The 7,733-nt window shown below is 38.1% G+C and overlaps 1 pseudogene; it reads left to right on the forward strand.

Annotated features, from left to right (window-relative positions):
- Window positions 1-1,771: 1,771 nt before the first annotated feature.
- LOC127195318 (soluble lamin-associated protein of 75 kDa-like) lies at window positions 1,772-3,750 on the forward strand (annotated as a pseudogene).
- The last annotated feature ends 3,983 nt before the right edge of the window (window positions 3,751-7,733 follow it).

Consider the following 7,733-nt stretch of genomic DNA (forward strand, 5'->3'; position numbering starts at 1 on the left):
GAGCTAACCCCTGACACTACTAAAGATACTCTGCTATGCTTGCAGAAAGGTGCTTATCAGTGTTGTCCTATAAGAGGCTCCACCCAGGTTAAAAACAGATGCTGAGATTCATAGCCTATACTGGGCAATGAGGAGTGAATCTTGTGGAAAAAAATAGAAAGACAAAAGGGCCTGGAGGTGACAGGAGCTCCAGAGGAGCTTGCTGAGATGGAAGCATCAACCAAAGACAATCCATGGACTGGACCTAGGCCCCCTACACAGATATAGGCAATAAACAGCTCAGGTTTTATGAGGGGCCTCTAGTAAGGGGAACAGGTGCTGTCTCTGATATGGACTCTGATGCCAGCTATTTGATCATTCCCCCCCCCCCCTTAGTGAGAGTGCTTTGCCAGGCCACAGGGATGAAGATCCACACAATCCTGATGTGACTTGATGGTCTAGGGTGAATGGGAAGGGAGGCTCGCATTGTCTGAGGAATAGGGCAGGGTGATGGGGGAGAAGCAGGGAGGGTAGAACTGGGAGGAGATGAGGGATGAGGCTATAAAGTGAATTAAAAATACAAGATTTAGATACAGAGAAATTCATTAGAGTTGAGGATATATTTTCTTCAGGAGTTTAGCCACTGGTGTGGTAAACATGCTCCTTTTAGTAAACTCTCAGTCATGTCCCTATTAATCACAGGATGAGAGAGAGAGAGAGAGAGAGAGAGAGAGAGAGAGAGAGAGAGAGAGAGAGAGAGAGAGAGAGAGAGAGAGAGAATATAAGGGATTAACAGGAGTGAAGTGAACAATAAAAGTTAACTAGTTAAATTTGAATAAAATAAATTACAAACATGTATGAAAATTTCATAATAAGTTACATTATTATGTAAAATTAATATATGCTAACAAAAAGCAAAAGCAAACATCTCTCAAAGAAAAATAACAGCAACAAAATAATAACATTTACTTCTGAAAGGAAAAATAGTCTATTGCATTTTCACAATTAGACAAATGTGATATTTTAATTATAATGCAAAGTTAGTTAAAAGCATTAATATAAGTTGGATATTAAAGTTTATTATTTATTGATTTTTAAACAAATACAGAACACACAACAATAATGAGTCATTTGAAAAAGCACATGGAAATTTATGTGTAATTTTATTCTTTTGTGGTACTTATATTTAAGATCTCTTCTTGCTACCTATGAATCCCGATGTAGAGCTACCAGCTACCTCTCTAGCATCTGTCTTCCTGCCTGCCATGATGCTTCCCATGATGACAATAAAAGGTTTAACCTCTGGACTATAAGCCAGTCCAACTAAATGCTTTTCTTTGAAAGAGTGGTCCTGGTGTCTATTCACAAGAATAAAACTCTAACTAAGAAAGAGGTGCATAGCTATATTGTATGAGAGTTTAAGTTTTTGAATTTGGAGGATTCTTTATACTGACTTCCATGTTGGGTGACGTTAATTACTTTGGTGCATACCAGCAGTATATAGTTACTGATTTTTTCCTGTATCCTGGCCATCATTATGTCTTGTCTTGTTAATTCTGAGGAGGATGTGTATTCTTAATGTAATTTTAATTTTAATTCCACTTATGACTAAACTGTATTTACTGGAAATTTCTTTTTCTTTACCTGAAAAAGTCTGTCAAATTCATTTGCTTATTTGTTGATTTACCATTTTGAAAATTAATGGGAAGAGGAGCCCATGTGGCATTGGGGTGTGGGCTCCCATGATGCTCTGCATAGTGCCTTCCTTGCGGCCTGCTGCCCTGGCTAAATGATGGCATTCCCTGTGGATTTGCTGGATAACTGTACACAAGAGGAATTGGAAAATTCTGCTGAAGAGTACCTCTCCAATTTATGGTGTGAAGACTCTGAAAATCCAAAGTGTTTTTCTATTCTTGATATTACGATTCCTATTAACCTGTCAAATGTGGGCTTTGTACCTCTTTGGTGGCAATCAGACCCAGAAAGTCCTTGCTCTCTTTGAGCCTGAAGATTCACTCACAGCTGGGGCACTTTACTTTCTTGGGCAGTGGTGGCCACTGATGATATGGTGAAAACATCTGAACCTTCTAGAGAGGGGCTGAAGCAGATGAGCACTCTTGGAGAAAAAGTAGTTCTGTATATTCTCAATCGAATTATTATTTATAGAAAACAGGAAATGGAGAGACATGAGATTCCATTCCTGTGTCATAGCAGTACTGATTCTGCTAACTTCTGTGGAAGAAAGGAGAGGCCACTGGGTTTTATTCAGTTAAGCCTACAGGAAGCTTATACAGCTCAGAATTATCAACTGCCTGTTCTTAATACAATGTTTTAAAGCAAGAAACACAGAGGAAAAGATTTGGAGCTTCATACGTTGCAGGATTTTGCTGACTCCTTTAGAGAAGATGCACTTGGCTTGCAATATCTGCTCTCTTCTCTCATGTACACAGCTTCCGAGCAGTATTTTCAAAAGTATCCGGGATATCATAGATTTCTTTGGGTAGTTGAAGGTGTAGATCATTGGCATCAGTGGATCCAAGTCACCAGAGCATTACAGAGAGAAGCAATCAAAGTTACAGAGATTTCTCAGTATGAAGTCAAAAGACCCTTGTTGGGAGACTATGGTCTGGCTGCTGTTCCAGAATTTGAACCTGGAATGGAAGGCAGTCAGCCAAGTGAGATGCAGATCCATTCCCTAAAAGATGCCTTTACTAGCACTTCTGAAGGTCCAGAAAAGACATCTGTTTCCACTTGTACTCGAAGTGGCCATTTAAAGCAACCCAAGATTCTAAAGCACTTTCAGGATTCTGAATTCAGTAATTCTCAAGGTGAAGATGAAAACATCGCCGAGACTTCACCTGTGGCTCCAATAAACAAAGTTGAATACATTGCACGCTCCTCAGAGAGCTTGGAAGAATTCCTGGAAGAGGAACCCGAGTGGAGAGTGATTGAATTTAGAGATGAAAGCAGTTTTACAGATGCACAGCCTGTACCGGAAACTCAGGCATGCCTGGAGAAACAAGATGATGACAAAGACTCTGCCTTGGAACCTGTGAATGGTGAAGTCGTGGACAACGCTCTTAAGACCTCACTTACAACTGAGGAGGAGGACTCCACCAGTGAAGGTGTGGAAGAGTTAAAAGTCCTGCCTCTTAACTCCAGCAGAGAGGTTGCCACTGTTGTTTCACCCTTAGCGTAGCTCTTCCAGTGCTCATGAGGCTGCACCAGGCTAGACATCATCCATTACTGACTTAGAAATGTTGACAGATCAAGTCTCATCTGATGATAAAGGACATACTGCAGAAAAGCTGTCTAGTTTCAAAAAAAGAAAACACATTTAGGGAGCTCAGGTAGTGTTGCCCCTATATCAAACAAAGAAAAGCCAGACAATGATTTCCCAAATTCTGTAGCAGCAGATTTTCCTGAGGAAGCAGTCTCTGAGAATTGAACACCCAACACATCTTACTCATTGGATAATGAGGGTGAGGAGGGGACACCTGAGGCCCAGGAGCTATCGGCTGCTCAGAGTTCTCTGATAGAGGTAGAACTTGAACAATGTGCCATTTCTACAGAATGCTGGACAGAAGAACCAATGAGAGGAATAGTCCCAAGTGTCTTCTGAGCAGCTGGACCAGTTTACACAGTCAACAGAGAAAGCTGTGGCTATCAGCTCCGAGGTGATCGCAGTGGAAGTACTTGTATTAAAGGGTGAAATTTGAGAAGGCCAGAGGGCATAAGGGACCTGGCAAGAAGAAAGCCAAGCTGATCTGAGTGAAGAAATTCAGATGATAAATCCTCTTCTTCGTAATGTAGTTGATTTTAAACCATGGTAATTAATAAAGAGAATGGGGCGCTGGGAAAATTAATGGTTTGAGAAATACCTATAATATAATTTTTAAAAAATGTAACCTAAAACTGAAATTTAGAAGACAGAAAATGGTATCAGATGACAACAAAATTTTTATTAAATATAACAGATTATGAATAAATATTCACCACCTTTGGCAAAGCTTTTAAAAGAAAACTCTTCATATTATAAACAAATGAATTCAAAAAACAAATATAAAACATTTCACTTCATGATTTTTATACAACTCAATTTCTATTACTGTATTATACTGTCTTTAGTATTTCTGATGCCTTGTATTTCTTCAGTTTCCATTTATGTAATTACAAGATTATATTTGAATATTTCAGGTACAAGATTTTCTTCCAGAAATTTTTTAGGGCAGGTGTATAATGTGACTTTTAAAAAACTAATTGTAAATACTAGGTTTATTGTATTTAAGTGCATAAGTCCTTTGCCCACATTTCTGTCTGTCTACCTCATAAATACCATGTGCCTAGTAAGCCAAAAGATTATATCATCACCTGGATCGAGAGTTAGAGATGGTTGAAACTATACTGTGGGTTCCTTGGGAATTCAATCTGGATTTTCTGGGAGAGAAAGAAGGGTTCATTATGGCCAAGTAATTTTAAACTTAAAAACATTAATAAACCCTTTACATATAACCTTGAATACTTCTTATAAATTTCTTAACATAAAAAATGACACAATCTTATACCAGAACTTTTGTCAAAAGTATGTTTATGCAAACTGGTACAACCACTTTGGAAATCTACCTGACACTTTCTCAGAAAAATCAGAATAGGGCTTCCTCAAGACCCAGATATCCCACTCCTTGAAATATACCTAGAAAATGCTCCACCACATAACAGGGATATATACTCAACCATGTTCATAGCAGCCTTATTCATAATAGCCAGAAGATGGAAAGCGCCTAGGTGTCCCTCAGTAGAAGAATGGTTAAAGAAACTGTGGAACATTTACACTATGGAATACTACTCAAGTATTAAAAACAAGGAATTCCTGGATGGAACTAGAAATGATCATAATGAGTGAGTTCACCCAGAAGCAGAAAGAGTCAAATGGTATCTATTCACTTATATCTGGACACCTAGCTGAATATGTATATATATATATATATATATATATATATATATATATATATATATATATATATATATATATTGGGATGTAAAGAATTCAAACTGAAGAACAAGCAGGCAATTTATATTGCTAATCCTACTACATGGGAATAGCTTTGAAACTAGCTGAGACATGAATGTCTATGCATAGACAATGTTTATTGTTAGTTGCAGAATCCCTGTGACTTATTATTAGATGCCATTCATTCTTCATATAGCATGAATGAAGATTTACAGATGTCTTTTTTTCTGCTCATACAAAGGGTAGAGAATAAGCCTTAATTGTTCTATGCATCATGCACACCTCAAACATTTATAATTTTAGAACTGTATAATGCTTGTGAGAAATTATGTTTTCAGAACAAAAGAACTGGACACTGATGCTGAATCAGGCCTGACAGGATTCATTTCTCTCAGCATGCTGTATGCTATCCTGTTCCAGCACCAAGTACTTCAGTTGCTGTTACTTATCAGAACCGAACAGCTCCCAGGACAGCTTTGAAAAAAGCTTCTCATCCCCATTGCTCCAGCATTTCAGACTGTCCCACACAGGACTTCGATTAAGCCTGGTATCTCTCAAAACTGGACCATAAATGCTATTCCTAGCTTGTTTAACCATTTTCCAAAATTTTATTTGGGCCACTAAAAAGGTATTATTTACCCCCAATCAGCCAGTAGAAACCTTAAGAGAATGATACCTGATTTCCCTTAAGGGGAATTGGGTAGGTTTTTGTTATTTTCTAGGACTATGGATGTTTATTTTTAATGGAAGTTGGTTATAGGTTATTACTGATTTTATTTAGAGAGAAAGCCAGGTTGGATTTTTTCCTTTTCTTTCTTTTGTAGGTTGGAGATAGGAGTTGAAAAGAAAGAAGTGAGAATATAGAAATACATATAGAGATGATAAGACAAAAAGATTACTGAATCTACTCCTCAACTTAAGGCCTTGTTAGTCACAAATAAGGTTATTTTAAATTCATTGGTATAGAATTTTGTATATTGATGCAAAATAAGTTTAATTTTGATACATTGGTATAGAATTCACAATATTATTATTCACACACATACATATTTCTACTCTAATATGAGGCATGGTACAAATACAACTCAAGTAGAATACAAGGTTTACTCCCAATATTTTGAAAGTGCTATTGCATGTTGTTTAGGGTAAGTAAGTAGCACAAGTTAATTGTTAATTGATCAAATCATGGTCATATCAATTACTGGTCTATTTTTATCACAAGACTATATATCCTAGGTTTAAAAGATAGATATGATATTAATAGATAAGGTCTTCAGAAACCTCAGGGACCTACAGAATATGGCATTTAATGATATTTTTATTATTTTAAAGATTCTTTGACAACAAGACAGGTTAACCCCTGGCAATAACTAACCTACCTCAATGAAGATGATGAGCATCAAAGAACCTCCTTATGGAGAAGGCTTCAAATGTGGCAAACAAGTCACTGGGAAAATTTTCATTGTTTCAGCCACTGACAGAATTCTGCCTAAAAAATGGGCAAGCTTGGATGCAGGCAGAGTCAACAGCCAAACTCTACCAACACGGGATAAGCAAGTTATCAGTTGTTCCTGCTTCACAAATATGTCTGGAGCTGAAGATGATGCTCCAACAATATAGAGAGTTTGGGGTGACTGGTCAGGCATCAAACTGTCTCAGTCATTTTCTCATTTGTGCAGCTGCTAATCTGCACTTTCAGTCTACTCTGGTAATTAATTTTTATTCTTTCTCAAGTCTCTGATGGGGTTGAAGACTAGATAGATTAATTGTACAATTAAGCTTAGTTGTTTATTCTTTTTATTTGTTTTTTTATTTGAATAATTTATTCAGATTACATCTCAATTGTTATCCTTTCACTTGTATCTTCCCATTCCCCTCTCCCTCCCTCTTTTCCCCTCTTCTTCTCCACTAGGTCTGTGACAGCTGGGGACCTCCTCCCAAAACATATGATCACAGCCTATCAGGTCTCATCCAAATAGCCTGCTTTCCCTTCCTCTGAGGGCAACCAGGCCTCTCCATCAAGGGGAAGTGGTCAAATAGGGGCACCAGAACCCAGATCCTAGTGAGTCCCCACTCTCCACATAGCTGTGGAGACTATCCTGTCCATTGGCTAGCTCTGAATAGGGGTTCAGTGTTGACTTCATGTATTGTCCTTAGTTGGTGCAGTAGTTTGAACAGATCCCCTTGGGTTCAGATCCACCCAACAAGATTTTCTTCTTGTAGGTTTCTAGGACCCTCTGGATACTTCTATTTCTCCATTCTCACATATTTCCTTCACCAAGAGTTCCAATAGGAAGTCCCTGCATCTATCCCAATCTCCGGGTAAGTGAAGACTTTTATTGGACATCCCTTTTGGGATAGTGTCCAATTATAAATGAGTATATACCATGTAAGTCTTTCTGGGTCTGGGTTAACTCGCTCAGTATGGCCATTTCTAGTTCCATCCATTTGGCTACACATTTTAGGATTTCCTTACTTTTAATAGCTCCATAGTATAAATGTACCACAGTTTCTTTATCCATTCTTCTTCTTTTTATTTATTTTTTATTTTATTTTTTATTAAATCGTTCATATTCCATCTCAATAGTTATCCCATCCCTTGTATCCTCCCATTCCTCCCCCCCCCCACATTCCCACTACTCCCCTCCTCTATGACTGTGGCTGAGGGGGACGTCCTCTCCCTGTATGTGCTCATAGGGTATCAAGTCTCTCCTTAGTAGCTTGCTATCGTTCCTCTGAGTGC

This window comes from Acomys russatus, chromosome 11 (assembly GCF_903995435.1).
Source record: "Acomys russatus chromosome 11, mAcoRus1.1, whole genome shotgun sequence".
In the NCBI taxonomy this organism is placed as follows: Eukaryota; Metazoa; Chordata; class Mammalia; order Rodentia; family Muridae; genus Acomys; species Acomys russatus.